We start from the raw sequence: 18197 nt of genomic DNA, 5'->3' as shown, positions 1-18197 counted from the left end.
GTTGAACAAATGTGTCCACTATTACACAAAAACGAAATAAACGAAAAAATTCCTATAAATACCATTCTTCAAAAAGAATGGTATTTATAGGAATTTTTTTTCGATAATTCCTTCAAAAAGAAATCTAGAAATTTAAAATGTCAAGTTTAATAGTCTAACCATCTTGACTTCTAAATTAGTCTTTTTAAGACATTGATGAAATTTTCCTGGCATGGCGTTAAAAATTAAGCGGCTGCGTTGGAGAGGATGCACTTTTTTATTAATTACAAGGTAAATAATAATTTTAAGTGGAAGCAACACATTTTATTTGTGCGAAGTATTGGTAAAAAAGAAAAATTAACTCAACACTAACAGCCAGTCTTGCGTTAATGTTACTAAACTTCGTTACCAGAAAGTAAATTGTCACATTACTGAGGTTTGTATCATAGGTCTAAAAGTATTTTAGAATGATTATTCCAAGTAAATTAATTTCTTGCAAAAAATGCGGCTTTCTACTTTAATGTACGGTTTCTTCAAATTTCATTTATGAATGTTCAGTTGTGAAATTTTTGAAGTTTCATTGTAACGAAAAGAAATTTGTTCAAGCGTTTGTTGTTTCATAAAGGAGTATGCTTTGAAACTTGACAACATACGTAAATAAAATATGAAAATTATAAATTTATTCTTCCAAAGGGCGGCCAATTAAATTACCAAGACTTAAATTACTTTCAACAAAAGTATCCATATCACATCGTATACCCTTAACAATTCTTGGGCTGTCCAGAACTACTGCCTCCTTTGCCATAAGTCTGAAGTGCTTAAGCTCTGTTTTATTATTACGTATGTAAGAATTCTGCATTAAAGGAAAGTCTCTTGGTCTTCAGCATTTATCAGGAATCGACTGTCATTTTTTTATCATAAGCAACGTAGTTAAATATAGCAACATTATCGAAAAAAAGAATTTCACAAAATAGCCAGCGGTTTGGTTTGTTGTCCAATGCCTGAACTCTGTAGCTAACTAGTGAATGGGGCTAACAGCAACCCACACCTATTTCTCCTGTAACATGCAACTCTAAGAGGACGTTAACGCAGTTTAATTGAACTGTCAGGTTTTTTGATAATTTACATCATCACCCGCACTATCATTCATGAAAATCGTATACAGCAATATAGGGGCCTATTCGAATTTTGCCTCAGCATAAAGACATCGTTCAGTTCTTGGAGGTAAGTTGACTTAGGCAACAGTCTTCAATTTGATATATTACAGCAGATATCTATGAAAGCCATTTATCTTTCGCTTCCAGTTATCCTCATTCTTTTTACCCTTCAGAATACAGTGGGGTAAGAAAAGTGTTTCCCAGAATTGGCAATAAAACATGACCAATTATCGCATCAATAACCGTGTATTTTTGGAGAGTGGTGGGACACTACCAGTTCTGGTATTTCACATACCATTGCTAACGTAGGACGACTGACAGAATTCAATTATCCTCTTGTACAATAAATCAAGCCATCTCGGTCGACCAGCAGCTACTGAAACCAACCTTTCAGTTGCACTGCAAATGGGAGTAGCAAGTATCAATACAAGTATCAATAATAAGAAGGAAAGTATTTCAGAGCAAGTTTTTTTTTATAAGTATGATGCGATTCCTTTACTATCTAGTCATTAAAATTCTTGTTTCACTGTATCTGAGAACAGTTAAAAAGTAAAAAAAGAAATATGACCTAAGCAAAAATCTAAGTTACATTAAAATTCTAGTTTCATTGTATCCGAGAACAATACGAAAGTAAAAAAGAAATATGATCTAAGCAAAAATCTAATTAACATAACAAATCAGTATTTATAAGATTTTAATGTCTAGCTTATAAACGGTTAATGGTTTCCTAAGAACTATTGGTTGCCCAAGGTTTCTATCTGCTTCGTTAAAAAAAAAACAGCAAGCTTACCTGTATTCTTATAAAACTGAATAATAAAAACAGATGATCCAGCTACTTTTCAAATTACACTTAGTTTTTTTTCTTCCACTTCAGATGGAACGAAAAGGTACTCTATGGCGGTGAATTAACCAAAGGCCATTCTTCCCTTCTCTTCTCGCTAGGGACACATCAGCGAACCTGCAAAAGGAAATATTTCAATACAGGTGTTAGGAGAATAATTCATCACGTTAACTACCTTCATTTAAATCTAAAACAATCCCCGAGGTAAAATCTGTAATTCATGTTCGATTCGTCAACTAACTTTAATCCCATCATTTTAAATTTAAATTTTAAAGCCATTTTCATTACTGCCTGAAACCAAAATACGTTTTTCAACATATTACAGTGCTAAGAGATTAAAAAGCACACTATATAAAACAATTAAAATCAGACTCCAGATGTCTGACAATATCAGACAAGTTTAATTTAGGGGTTTCATATTACAACCTTCTTAAATTTAGTTAAAATACTAACGCAAATACAATTAAGTTCCCTTGAATTTAATCAGAAAAATCGCTGCACTACAAAAATATGATCTCGTAACCTACATATTTAGGAATAAAACCCATTCCTAACTCGAACAGATATATCAGTAGTTACCATGAAAAATTAAAAGTTAATCAAATGGATATAATTGGAATTATTTTAAGAAACACCTTGACCTAATCTAATCTAATAATAATATATCTAACAAAGACATGTTGTTGCTAAAAACTGATAACTAACCAGCAGTTTTTTTTCCTAGCGCAAGCCCTTCTCTAACGTGCTGTAGACAGTCTACAGCACGTTACAGAAGACGCCCTCCCCACATCATGAAGGGGGAGGATTAGCTTGCAGAGCTTTGGTTTTTAAAATTAGAAAAACCGTAATTAATTACCTGATAAAGCGCCGAAGACACACATTGCCAAAGATGATGAAGCAGTGTTTTCAGAATTTTCAATATCCTCAATCTTCAAAGCAGCCAAATATAGTCTAGCGTTCGTAGAGTGTTCACGATTAAGTAATTCCGCCTGAAAATAATGAAACCTAATTATTCATGAGAACTAAAACAAAAAGGAATGCCAATTAGGATTAACAGGATCCAGTACACACACAAAAATCACTAAAAACGACAAAATATTTTTACGACTGGAAACCTCAGTACGTACAAGAAAGAGGTAGTCATTATTAACCACAATTTGAACATAACATGTTAGGGGTTGGGGGGAGGGCACCATATACTTTAAGAAAACCGCTTCTGAACAGCGAGAAAAACTCTTGGTCCTCACCAGTAAATTTCTAACACCGACTTAAAACTCGCTGTTTAAGACGGACACCGCACTCAGAGCAAGACACCAAACCAGAAGCAGATTAACCACTGACTAACGGTAAACAGCCATCACCATCAGTTTACTTACAAAACCTGTAAGCTTCGAAAACAATGACTAGGGAAACGAGGCGTCAGCGGTGAAGGGAAGGACGTTCCTTGACAGTCACTTGAAAGAGATATACTCGCCATTACAAACTGGCATCATAATTTCCTTTGCTGTCAACTTCATAATACCCGATTACCTCAGCTAATGACAAAAATGGTTTAGCTTAAAGTTTTGCAACAAGATTTTCAGTGTAAATATACTTTTATGACTCCACCAGCGAAACGACAAGAATTTAATTCCCTGGCGAGACAGCGGAATGAGGTCATACCGATATCAATTATTTCGTCTCAGTTTTTAACTTCATATATATATATATATATATATATATATATATATATATATATATATATATATATATATATATATATATATATATATATATATATTGTCTTTAAGTGTTTCTGGGAAGAGGTTGCTGACAGATTCTTTTACGAGAAAAGTCGGTAGAGAAAATTTCAAGCAACTACAAATCCTCATTCCAAGTAATATGCGTTTAGTATCACTTTCACTCACCTACAAGCACGTATACTTTTCAAGAGGTAAATTTGTAAAGTGACGTTGAATGATGATAATGATGAAGATTTGTTTTTCTATCACAGTCTATCCTGACCGGCGGCTATAGTGTGGAGTTCAAGGATTGCATCCTGTTCCGATGGGAGACCATCACTATTCTACCTATTATGTTTATTATAATGTATGGTAGTAATTAACTGTTAGCTATTCTGCACTGAATACCCCTCTAGTTAAAATTATCTTGAGGAATCTTGATCCCATTCCGCTAGTGGATGACAAATTAACTATTGTGATTTCAATAAGAAAAATAAAACGCACATATCACGTCCACAGAAGTCTTGTGCTCTGTCGTTTATAGTAGAAATATTAGAAATATAATGATATTATGGAACTGTTTAGCACAAAACATTTTATTCACTTCACGACCTTTGACCTTTCATTCCTTCCTTTCCCTAGTCTTGGTATTATCGCGAACAGTTTTAAAAGTTAGTATGAAAAGCCTCTTTTCAAAATAAAATACCTTAAAAACATTTGAAAAGAGGGGGTGTACAAAGGGGTTGCAGTTATTCTCCGAGAGGTATTTCCATACACATTAGTATCATTCTGAAACGTAAATAGAAAACGCACTACAATTATTATTATTATTATTATTATTATTATTATTATTATTATTATTATTATTATTATTATTATTATTATTATTATTAATGAGTTTTGTTTCTTTCTGAAAAAAATCAATATAAAAAGCTCCAGCTATATAATTGAGCCCAGTAAACATAGTATCGACATTTTTGCTTCACATCTGAAATTATTGAAAACTTTGAGAATAATTGCAGATACTTTTTCCTTTTGTATAGTTGATCGTACTTTTCATTTCATTTGGCTATTTCCCTGGCAATATTGTAATTTGGTCATATAAATAAATCATATTTCCATGCGAATCCAAAATGAAGGAGGCTTGTGCAATAACAAAATCCCAAAAAAGAATACAACGGTATTAACATCAAATTTTTTTTTTGGGGGGGAGATAAATACGGGGCTCAACTAACCTTTAAAAACAAAATATTCATGAGGAATTTAGTTCATTGTTATATATTTCTGTACAATTTCCTTGGAATGATTTATAAATGAATTCTAAGTGAATTGTCAGCATTATATTATCATGTATAAAATTTTTCACACAATTACACATACACAACACACACACACACACACACACACACACACACACACACACACACATATATATATATATATATATATATATATATATATATATATATATATATATATATATATATATATATACATAATATATACAGCATATATACACATTTAGTAGCGGGGATGATTTGTCTTAAAGGCAGGGTGACTGAAAATTCCTGCCTGGGGAGCGCTTAGAAGCAACCGCTATATCTTACTTGATTCCATTTGGAGTTCTTTCTCGGGGTTTCATCTGCACTAGTGATTATTCAGTACTCGTGTCGTTCAGACTGTCTTCAATTTATTATGCGCCACAGTAAAATGTTCTTATGTTGCTTTAGCAAAGAAATGACTAATTGCTACGGATACTTTTTCTGCTATTACTACTCTAACCATGATATATTACCTTCATCCATGCACACACACACACACACACATATATATATATATATATATATATATATATATATATATATATACAGAATATATATTATATATATATATATATATATATATATATATATATATATATATATATATATATATATATATATATATATATATATATATATATATATATATAATTCAACATTGACGGTGAGGCTATCCCTCAGCAGTATAAAATCAGGCGGCGTGGAAGTAGACAGCATGAAACATAATTCACTTTATTCCTTATACAGCGACGTTTCGAGACCAGTGTCTCATCATCCAGGCTAAAATCAAAGATAAAAAACTGATAAGCAATACAGCATAACAAATTATTTTTTGTTGACACGCAAAATACATTGAATAAAGTAAGGCAAAGTAAGATACGTCGTTGAAATAAAAATTACGCTACAGAGAGAAACATATTTAAAGTTAATAGTTAAAAAGACACCTTGTCTCAACGGAGTTCAGTTGCTGTATGAAAAATGCACCGAAAGTAAACAAGAAGAAGGGCGTGGTTTAGGCTATGTACAAAGGAACAGATGAAGAGTGGTTGTTTAAGATGGGAACTAGTTTCTTTATAGCTAGAGATTCTAATATTGGAAGGTGGTGCTCATATGGGCTTGATAATAATATTTTGAAATCCTTATAATTTATATTATTTTTGCAAAATTTCCCATGATTCCTAATGTTAGATAGTTCTGGGTTGGATAGTTTACACCCTGTACGGAAACTGATGCCCATATGTGCATCACATCTCACCTTAAGCAGGCGGCGTGTGTTGCCAACGTAAGTCTGCCTGTTGCATCGGCAGCAAGTATAAATATAGACAACACCGGACTGCATTAAGGGAGGTAATATCTCTTTATGTTGCGTCATAAAGAGATATTACCTCCCTTAATGCAGTCCGGTGTTGTCTATATTTATACTTGCTGCCGATGCAACAGGCAGACTTACGTTGGCAACACACGCCGCCTGCTTAAGGTGAGATGTGATGCACATATGGGCATCAGTTTCCGTACAGGGTGTAAACTATCCAACCCAGAACTATCTAACATTAGGAATCATGGGAAATTTTGCAAAAATAATATAAATTATAAGGATTTCAAAATATTATTATCAAGCCCATATGAGCACCACCTTCCAATATTAGAATCTCTAGCTATAAAGAAACTAGTTCCCACCTTAAACAACCACTCTTCATCTGTTCCCTTGTACATAGCCTAAACCACGCCCTTCTTCTTGTTTACTTTCGGTGCATTTTTCATACAGCAACTGAACTCCGTTGAGACAAGGTGTCTTTTTAACTATTAACTTTAAATATGTTTCTCTTCTTGTAGCGTAATTTTTATTTCAACGATGTATCTTACTTTGCCTTACTTTATTCAATGTATTTTGCGTGTCAACAAAAAATAATTTGTTATGCTGTATTGCTTATCAGTTTTTTATCTTTGATTTTAGCCTGGATGATGAGACACTGGTCTCGAAACGTCGCTGTATAAGGAATAAAGTGAATTATGTTTCATGCTGTCTACTTCCACGCCGCCTGATTTTATATATACACACATATATATATATATATATATATATATATATATATATATATATATATATATATATATATATATATATATATATATAAAATTATCTGTAGCAATTAGTCATTACTTTACTAAAGCAACATAACATTTTACTCTGGCGCATAATAAACTGAAGTCAGTCTGCACGACGCGAGCACTGAATAACCACTAGTGCAGATGAAACCCCGAGAATGAAAAAGAAAAATAGGAAACAAACCAACTCCAAATGGAATCAAGTAAGATATAGCGGTTGCTTCTAAGGGCTCCCCTGGCAGCAATTTTCAGTCACCCTGCCTTTAAGACAAACCAGCCCCGCTGCTAAATGTTCTGACCTCTTGAAAACCCGTCGGGAAAGAGCAACGATGTCACTGACAGTTTTAAAACGATGTCTTCCTGCTTTAATGGTTTCGTTTTCCCTTGCGTTGGGTTACGTGGTTCTTTTGTGATGGAGTTTTCATACTTATAAGTTTTCAGTCGTAATTTTTTTTTTTTACAGGAGAAATTCCACCTTTTGATTGCCCGTTCAACTTTCTTCAAGTAACTGTTTGAAATGTTGATCTATTCATTAATTCTAAGATACTTTAAAAAGTGAATATTTTCTCACCAATGAACATTAATTTCTTGTGTTTTCAACGTGATATTTAGCTAACTGATTGGTTTTAACTTACACCACTGCTATGATTACAATTTGCACTGTGTAAATTGCAGTTGTAAATCGCATTTACACATCGTTTCCTGTATCTCTTCTTTGTTGTTGTACTCCTGACGAACGTAAAAGGCGATACATTTTCCTAAATTGTTTATTACCTCCTTTAGCGTATATCCAAAGTAAGGAACGATATATGATTTATTTGATTATACATCTCATATAAGAATACATTACTTCCATCTTGTGAAAATAAAGTTTCTGAATCTCACTTTAAATATATGAAAATATTTAAACACTGACACCATCAATCACTATTGTGGAAATAACACTATGAACATTTCGTTTGCAATAATTAACATTTTGCATACTTCACTTTAATATATAACTTAGAATTGTTTTTCAGAACTCTTCTCGTAAATTCTATATTCTGAATTTTTTCTCCTTATGTTACTTTGCACATATTAAATCCATGTCAAGTAAATATTTCATAAAATTGCAAATATATACTACATATTTGCAATTTTATGAAATGATATTTACTTTACATGGATTTAATATGTTTACAGTAACATGAGGAAACAAAAAAATTCAGAATTTAGAATTTACGAGAAGAGTTCTGACCAACAATTCTAAGTTATATATTAGAAAATGCAGTATGCAAAATGTTAAATTATTGCAAACGAAGCGTTCATAGTGTTATCTCCACAATAGTGACTGATAGTGTCAGTGTTTAAATATTTCCATGTATTTAAAGTGAGATTCAGATACTTTATTTTCACAGGATAGAAGTAATGTATTCTCATATGAGATGCATAATCAGATAAATCATACACCGTTCCTTACATTGGATATACGCTAAAGGACGTACTAAACAATTTAGGAAAATGTATCGTCTTTTAAGTTCGTCAGGAGTACAACAACAAAGAATGGATAGAGGAAACGATGTTTAAATGCGATTTACAAATGCAAATTACACAGTGCAAATTGTAACCATAGCAGTGGTATAAGTCAAAACCAACCAGTTACTGAAACCTTTTAATTACGTCTAAAATATCGCCCTGCAGGCAATCCTTTCATTAAGAAAGGATCTCAGCGTTACTAAATAACAAGCTTTTCTCTAATGACTTTATATGCCCGGTACCATTGGCACCCAACAATACCCACTATAAATAAGGATTTAAAGAGTACCAGCAATGCTATTACAAGCTTTTTTTCACTAATCTATCAGCAATTTGTTCACGGCAAACGTTTTCCAGTATACTTTCCAGAAATGCAAATGAAAAAGGCTTAGGTTTTGCAATACTTGTGAAAATTAGATTTACTTATTAATGTAACTCAATTTCTAGAGGATTATCGGAAGTCATTCCCGGCATTACACTTTGATTTAGGCATCTATTTAATACATCTGTCGATATGTTAATGGAATTGGTAATGATAGCGGATGCCGAAGACATTACACAAATGAATTGGATTTAAAGTTAATTGGATGAACGCTGCGCCGAGTACAGGCTGCCTAACGTCCCGGGAATTCCCACAGTGCTATCTTTTCGTCTCTTCACCTACTGGTCTGTCTAACTTTCTGTCTTTCAGTCTGTCTAATAAGCTTTTGTATTGTTTGAGAATTACATATGCCTGCAGGAAAGACTACACCCGTTTCCCGGAATGTCCATTGTGCCTCGATTAAGGGTGCAGAGAGGCATAGGGCTAGCAACTTCACCACCAAGACTTACTGAGAAACCAAAAAGTTAACTCATTCTGAAGCCACCACTTCAATGAGAAGCATTACACACACACACACACACACACACACACACACACACACACCCACACATTCAACGCACAGCATATGTTGTGTGTGTGTGTGTTAGTGATTTCCATACGCATGCTTGAATTATATTTAACCTATTAATATAAAGAAAAATTAAGCAAACGTAAAAACGAATACATGTACAGAGATAAAGCATTACGAAAATCTTTTAGTAGTACATATTGCAACGAGCACTGGTCAATGCTAAGTATTGTTTTTGGCATCATACTGGCTAGAATGAAAATACAGAAATAATTAATATTCTCAAGAAATATAGATTCACTGGAATAGTCAGAGATAAGGGGTGGAAATAAAACAAAATAAAAAGGAATTTTTGCCATGTAAATGAAATGTATTGCCATTTTTATTCAGGAAATTTCTCCTCGTTTTCAAGGAGACCTGATGCGTTCCAGTCCCATAAAAAAAAAAGATTTAAGAACTTTCCTTCTGTGCTTAAGTAAAAGGTAATTAGTACTTCCAATTAAAAAAGAAGAGTGGGAAGTCTAGAAAATGAATGAATGTCCTATTTTGCTAGTTAAAAGTTCTTCGAATTTTGTTCCCTGCAGAATTTTACGATTTCGAAATACCGGTGTTAATCTAACTGCGTCTCTCTCAGAAAAGAATTTTAAGGACACAAATCTAAGCGCGTAAAATGAAATTAAGAAAACTCCTTTCGTAGTTTAAAGCACGAGGATTACCGGCATTCAGTCTTTTAGATAATATACATATAACAGTGAAAATAGAAAAAAATGACACAGTTATTTTTTAAATATACATAACAATAAACCAATAAATATATTGACACCAGTGTATAACAAACACGGTATCTTACATACAACTATACCAGCCACTGTTACCCCAGTTTGCTTGTCTGTTTGGTGTTTAGATAATAATAATAATAATAATAATAATAATAATAATAATAATAATAATAATAATAATAATAAAAATGGTAGGAAATAGCTTTCTAGCTGGGCTTTTTGTATTTATGTCTGGGGTAACTGAAGTTCCCTACGTTCGATGTTATATGTTGACCATAGAAAGCATAAATCAAATTTATTTGTCAGTTATGCAATAAATGGGTAAGAAATGAATGGGATATATATATATATATATATATATATATATATATATATATATATATATATATATATATATATATATTATACATACATACATTTATATATATATGTTTGTGTATATATATATATATATATATATATATATATATTATACAATTATATATATATATATATATATATGTTTGTATATATATATATATATATATATATATATATATATATATATATATATATATATATATATATATATATATATACATATGATTGTGAAATATTTTCTGTTAAAACAGGATTCCATCAAATATAAGGAGCCCATAAAAACGCCAAAATGTAGAAAGTAAATGCTATATTTCAGAGACCAACTGTCTCTCTCATCAGGCAAATAGTGAATGAGAAAAAGTTATAGAAAAGCGGTATTTATACCAGAACACCCATTGGTCAGCCATTATGTCACTCCAGTTGACAATTCCTTTACTCTTCTTAATCGCTGGTTGGAGGAAGATTTTATCTATAATATCTGAATTCCAAGCCCCTTTTGAAAGATTCATTGTACTTCTTTGTTTAACCGAAGTCAATTCCACCATCTGACTTTTGAACCGGTAATTGCTGCTATAAATTATATGAGACAAATTCCAGTTTATTCTGTGATTATGGTTATTTATGTGGTTAAAAATAGCTAAGCTCTGTTTTCCTTACCTAACTGAACGTTTATGCTGTATTAATCTCTGGAGGAGTGAATTGGTTGTAAAACCGATATAAGATTGGTCACAATCGAGGCAAGGGATTTCATAAACTCCTGTGTCTTTGGGGACTGGCTTTTGTTGGACGTTAATCAGGGATTTGGCTAAGGTGTTTGGCAGGTAAAACCAAAAGGGTTAGAGTTTCCAAGTTTCTGTGTCAAGATCTTAACCCTGTCCAGAGAGACGACCAACAATAAAATAAAACTCCCACATCTGGACAGGATTAAGACCTTGACACAGACACTTGGAAACTTCAACCCCAAATCTAAGCCAGATGGTGGAATCAGCTCTGATTAAACAACGAATTAAGATGAATCTTTCAAAAGGCAGCTGGGATTCACATATTATAGATAAAATCCCCCTCCAACCAGCGATTAAGAAAATTAAAGATAAATTGCCAACTGGAGTGATGTAACGGCTGACCTATGGACCTTTTGGTATGAATACCGCTTTTCTGTAACTTTTTCTCATTCACTATTTGCCTGATGAGAGAGACAGTTGGTCTCTGAAATGTAGCATTTACTTTCTACACTTTGACATTTTTATGGGGTCCTTATATTTGATACACACACACACATAAATATATATATAAATAAATATATATATATATATATATATATATATATATATATATATATATATATATATATACATATAAAATATATATATATATATATATATATATATATATATATATATATATATATATATATATATATATATATATATATATATATATATATATAATACTTCTATGTGTGTCTGTGTGTGTGAATAACTATTAGGTAGCCGATTCCGATTTTTAAAAACTCTAAGCAGTGGTTAGCTAGCTGAATAACTCTGAGCCAAGATAAAGAGGAGAAAAAGAAAGCGAAAATAAAAGTGCTGGAATAAAACCGACGAACTGTTATGACTTTTCGTGCAGTTAGAACATGGCAAAACAGAAGAAGTAAAAGTAAGATGTAAAAAATTGTGAGAATTTGAGAATATTACTTGAAATGTTTTACAGATTTTTCGTGCGAAATGAATGTAGCTATTTTATCTCTCAAATATTATGTAATGAGTATTTTAACTTTAATTTTTTTTAGCCAAATTATGAAATTTTAAACTTTGTGAAACGAAGGTAAACAATTATGCTAACCCTAACGTTATCAGATATAATGTTCAAATATAAACAGATAACTAAATAATAATAATAATAATAATAATAATAATAATAATAATAATAATAATAATAATAATAATAATAATAATAATAGATGTTGACAAATGACAATGCTACAACGCGGACTTTATCAGAAAAATGATTAAACTAAGTAGGATTCCCTTTACTACGATAAGCACACAAATCTTAATAAACTAATGTAACTTTAATATATATATATATATATATATATATATATATATATATATATATATATATATATATATATATATATTATATATATATATATATATATATATATATATATATATATATATATATATATATATATATATATATATATATATATATATATATATATATATTTAAAGAAGATAAGAAAGAGACATCGCCCAAGATCCTTTAAGAAACTTCTCTATCGCGAATGCTAATCCTTCCGTTGTCAAGGATCTTTCCAGGCATTCCAAAATGTCGCTCGCGTGAACGTCAGCCTGTCAAACCAATAATGAAGAAGTTTACGAAATGGAAAATACCAGGTGATGTTAGCTGAAACTGGAATGAGACCTAGTGTACTAGCTAGACTGTTTTAGGGACGACGGAATGAGGTGACTGGGAATGGGAGGTCATAGCTTCGGCAGACAAGCAATTGACTTGCGTTGCTTCGCATGTATTGGAAATATCTAGGATGCTTCTCCGCAACAAAGGGGAGAATGAATCCGTCTGGAAAGATGACATGCATTGCTGCATGTGTTCAATTTACTGTCCTTGTTTTCTGTGCAATTTTTATCAGCTTTATTGAGTTTGAACAATGTAAGGCGTTTCTTTGTTATTAACAGATGCCTGTTGCCCTCAACTTATTTTAGTCAAAGGAAGTGTATGATACTTAATCCATATAACGAAGTCGCGATTAATGTTATAATATTAAGTATAGACTCATGTATTATTCTAATGAAATTTTACGTTCTTTAGAATCTGAAGAATTGTCTAACTTTTGTATTTCTACCTAATTACAGGAATAAACTTGCCCATGGTTTTACTAATAAGCAACGAATTAATTTACCATAAGATATTATTACTACTTATAACTATTTGTATCCTAATAAAATAAATTACATACGAAAGTGAGCCACAAATTTAGGAAAATAAAGCTGGTTTCTAAAATCATGTGAATATCGTAGAGGATGCTTTGAAATTGAAAATGAATTTGCAGTTTTATTTTCTGACAGTATACAGGGATGTCTACGTTTTCAAATTCATTTGATTATTATTTACGTATTTCCTCTGTCATTCTGTCTTTCTCCACATCCAGCCGTACACACACGTGTATAATATATATATATATATATATATATATATATATATATATATATATATATATATATATATATATATATATATATATATGTGTGTGTGTGTGAATAACAAATAAAGGTTCAACAGCCCATGGCTCAGGCGTGGGAATCGACATCATCAAACATCAAATTCAAAGGAAAACTGAGCCTGTGGTTTTCATAAACCGATAAAATATGGAAAAACTGAACTAAATAAAACATGATACCACGTGACCAATGTCGGTCGAAAGGAGATAATACCCTAAAGCCATATTTTGCCTTTATATTTGGATGGTAAATGTGCCAGGGGGTGGGGGTTGGGACGGATGGTCGGGGGCTGTCCTGGGTACTGGTATTATATAGGTAAGGGTACAAAATCACTTGTCAATTGGGCCAGTGTAATTTGCGATCGTTTGGGATTAATTGGTTAAATCCTTCTTAGTGACGTAAAACACGAGTAATCCGGTCATGCACCGAGAGCCATTGGTAAGTCCTGTTGATCGATGAACCGGATTTGTAATCCGGAGGCGGATGGAATATGACGGGGTCCAGTGAATGTTGTCACAGGAAACGAAATTTTCAGATATTTTTTCCCGTTTTAGAAGTAGAGCGGCGGGGCGGGTGTTGGGGGGGGGCGGGGAAGTTGGAGGATCTGGTGGTAGGTTAGGAAGGGGTGGAAGGGGTCACTGATATCAGTATTTTCAAATAGAAATTGATGAAATATGAAATATACGAACGATTCAAGATTTGGAACAGTGGTTTTAATTGGATGTGGTATGAAATATGGAAACGAATTTTATTCGCTCGGTTAAATCTCAAGGCCAGTTTATAATTAGGGCCGATAATATTTGCTGGAGTTTGGTTTTAACGTTTTGGAAAACACTGTGTAAATAAACCTTTAATAACACTACTGAAGATATTACCCAGATGCATAATTACTCAGATATCTATATTCTCTAAAGTATGGAAAATCGTTCCCTCTGAAACTCTCTCCCTCTCTCTCATCTAGCCAAATGCTTTATTATTTTGAATAATATTTTTACCAGTTGTTAACATCCTAGATATATACTGCTAAGGTATTTTGTCTCATATGCACAGTTAATTGTAGACATCAATACCTTCTTTTTTTCTTCTCTGTCGTACTTGTTTGCTAGATTTTCATTACCTACTTAACACCAGGCTAGTAAGCAGGAATAAAAAATATATATGCAACACAGGCGTGTGATAAAGTAGTTAACAACTTAGATAAAGAAATGTGGCTAAATTACCAAAAGGAAAGACTGGGTGATTTTGGGAATAATTGTTAGGTTACAACTTCTGAGTGCATGATTTAATGACTAGTATTATTTATCATGCAGATCAAAAAATTCAATGTGAAAAAATGCATAGCAGATTGCAGCTACATGATACGAATTGAATGATGGTTAGCATCACATACTTATTTAGTTATACTTTGTATTTACTGTTAATTTACTATGTCCATCCAAAACCAACACTGGAAATATCTGATGAAACTTTTCTTTAGCCCACTGACTTCCGATAGTGGAAAAGAAAAGACGTTTGATTTGGTGAAGGCCTCCGCGTCTTTCAAGTAAACTATTGGATTCTTTACATCCTCTGTTTAGATGGTGATGTTAACTAATGTCTTTTTCAAGTCGCAATGTGGCCTTAAGTATGGTTTTGATATAGTTTTTAATTAAGTTTAAAATATATATATATATATATGAGCTCTGGTGTTCTTTTAAACCTTATTCAGTAAATCGATTTCTAATTTTCAAGACTTTCATATACAGCGGCTCAATAATATTACTTCAATTTGATAATTTCTGTTTTCCTAAATCTGGTCTACGTGAATGTAGAAAAATCAGTTTAGATCAACTTTCCCCGTCATACAACAATTCATTTATTTTTAAAGATTTGAAAGCAGATACAATCATCAACAAACAAGCGAAAAAATATGATTCCATATGCACAAAAGTACCCAATTCCCTCTTATCATCAGCCAATGAGATGAGATTGGGAAAAAATATTTAATATTCCTAATGCGTTCTTGCATTAGGATAATTACCAACGCATTGTGTAGAAAGACCATTATTTGTATCATGTACCAGAGGGAGGAGATTTTATATTTATGTTAAGTATTCTACATAATTGAAATAAGATATAGAGTAGATAACATTCTTACCAACAGTATTTGCTATACATATAATTACTTTTATATTTTTTCCATTTAAGGTTATCTCCCCACCTCTCTCTCTCTCTCTCTCTCTCTCTCTCTCTCTCTCTCTCTCTCTCTCTCTCTTTACATGCGCTTTAATTTGCGAATTAAAGCCATTTAAAATGTAACAATGTTAATTAGAGACATCACAAGTAAAAAAAATAAAAATATTTCCTACTCAGTGTAGAATATCTTATACAGTATATGTAATACAAATTGTATTTGTATAACGGAATTTTGACATTCCAGGAACTCAATATATAATATTTTCTATTTTTCGAAATTCAAATATTACGAGAGACATAAATGCTGTTAAATAACTTTCTTATTACAAAAGATAAAATCAGTTTTACGTGGAATTATAACTGGAACTTTTGGACGACTTTTAATATCATTTATAAAACAATATTATATTATTTTTTTATAGTGACTGAATTTGCACAGCATTCTAAGTGGTAGAACATTTGATATATATCCGCTGAGAGAGAGAGAGAGAGAGAGAGAGAGAGAGAGAGAGAGAGAGAGAGAGAGAGAGAGAGAGAGAGAGAGTTACTAAAAGGCCAAGTAAATCGTACACGTCAATGAGAGAGAGAGAGAGAGAGAGAGAGAGAGAGAGAGAGAGAGAGAGAGAGAGAGAGAGAGAGAGAGAGAGAGAGAGTTACTAAAAGGCCAAGTAAATCGTACACGTCAATGAGAGAGAGAGAGAGAGAGAGAGAGAGAGAGAGAGAGAGAGAGAGAGAGAGAGAGAGAGAGAGAGAGAGAGAGGTTACTAAAAGGTCATGTATATCGTACACGTCGGTATGTATGTCATTTATATAATTACTAAGACGTGCTCGTTAATTCTTTGGCATTTGATGTGAATATCTATCAAGATGACAACACACACACACACAAGCGCGCACCACACGCATATATATATATATATATATATATATATATATATATATATATATATATATATATATATATATATATATATACTCGTATATATATATATATTTATATGACTGTGAAATATTTTCTGTTAAAACATTATTCCATCTAATAAAAGAAACCCATAAAAATGCCAAAAGGTAGAAAGTTACTGCTACATATTTTTGAGAACAACTGTCTCCCTCGACAGGCAGGCAATGAATGAATGAGTTACAGAGTAGTGATATTTATACCATGAGTTACAGAGGTCAGCCATTACGTCACTCCAGTTGACAGCTTCTTAATCTTCTTAATCGCTGGTTGGAGGAAGATTTTATCTATAATACCTGAGTCTCAAGCTCCTTTTGAGAGGCTCATCGTATTTCTTTGCTTAATCAGTGCTGATTCTACCATCTGGGCTTTTGAACAGAAAATTACTGGTATAAATTATTCGTTACAAATTCCAGTTTATTCGGTGATTATGGTTATTTGTGTTGTTAAAAATAGCTGAGCTGATTTACCTGTAAAACCGATGTAGGATTGGTAACGTTCGAGGCTGTTCTTCATTGGAGAGGTGGGTAGGGCTCTCGGCTAGCACGCTGTTGGCCCAGCGTTCGATTCTCCGACCGGCCAATGAAGAATTAGAGGAATTTATTTCTGGTGATAGAAATTCATTTCTCGTCATAATGTGGTTCGGATTTCACAATAAGCTGTAGTTCCCGTTGGTTCTTAGCCACGTAAAATAAATCTAATCCTCCGGGTCAGCTCTAGGAGAGCTGTTAATCAGCTCAGTGGTCTGGTTAAACTAAGATGTACTTTCACAGTCGAGGCAAGGGACTTCGCATACTCCTGTATCTTTGGGGACTGGCTTTTATTGGATGTTAATTAGGGATTTGGCTGAGGTATTTGGGTAAGTAAAGGCGAAAGGATTAGAGTTTCCAAGTGTCTGTGTCAACGTCTTAATACTGTCCAGGTGTGGGATTTTGGTTTTATTGTCGGGTGTGTATGCTTTATGGATAGCATTCTCAATTAAATGGTCAGGGTACTTTAAAGATGGCAGCTGCTTACGAATCAGTTCAGTTTCCTTTTCCAGGAAATTCGTGGAGAAAATCCATAAGGCTCTTAAGAATAAACTGCTGGATACGCCAATCTTGATAGATATGTCATGATAACTAAAATAGTAAATGTATGAATATGTTG

The 18197-nt window shown here is 32.6% G+C and overlaps 1 long non-coding RNA gene across 2 annotated transcripts in view; it reads right to left on the bottom strand.

The window, feature by feature from the left end:
* Positions 1-288: 288 nt before the first annotated feature.
* Positions 289-18197, bottom strand: part of LOC136848147 (uncharacterized) — a 381745-nt gene continuing 363836 nt past the window's right edge. The window contains exons 1-4 of one of the 2 annotated variants that reach the window (XR_010855944.1): positions 3225-3354; positions 2834-2966; positions 1927-2094; positions 289-1535 (exon numbers count right to left, since the gene is read on the bottom strand). This is a non-coding gene — a long non-coding RNA (uncharacterized lncRNA). Of the gene's footprint in view, positions 1536-1926; positions 2095-2833; positions 2967-3224; positions 3355-18197 lie in introns of those variants that run through there. The other variant, XR_010855945.1, reaches the window with a different exon arrangement.

This window comes from Macrobrachium rosenbergii, chromosome 18 (assembly GCF_040412425.1).
Source record: "Macrobrachium rosenbergii isolate ZJJX-2024 chromosome 18, ASM4041242v1, whole genome shotgun sequence".
In the NCBI taxonomy this organism is placed as follows: domain Eukaryota; kingdom Metazoa; phylum Arthropoda; class Malacostraca; order Decapoda; family Palaemonidae; genus Macrobrachium; species Macrobrachium rosenbergii.
The sequence above is the reverse complement of the archived record's forward strand: the minus strand, read 5'-3'. Positions and strand labels throughout refer to the sequence as shown.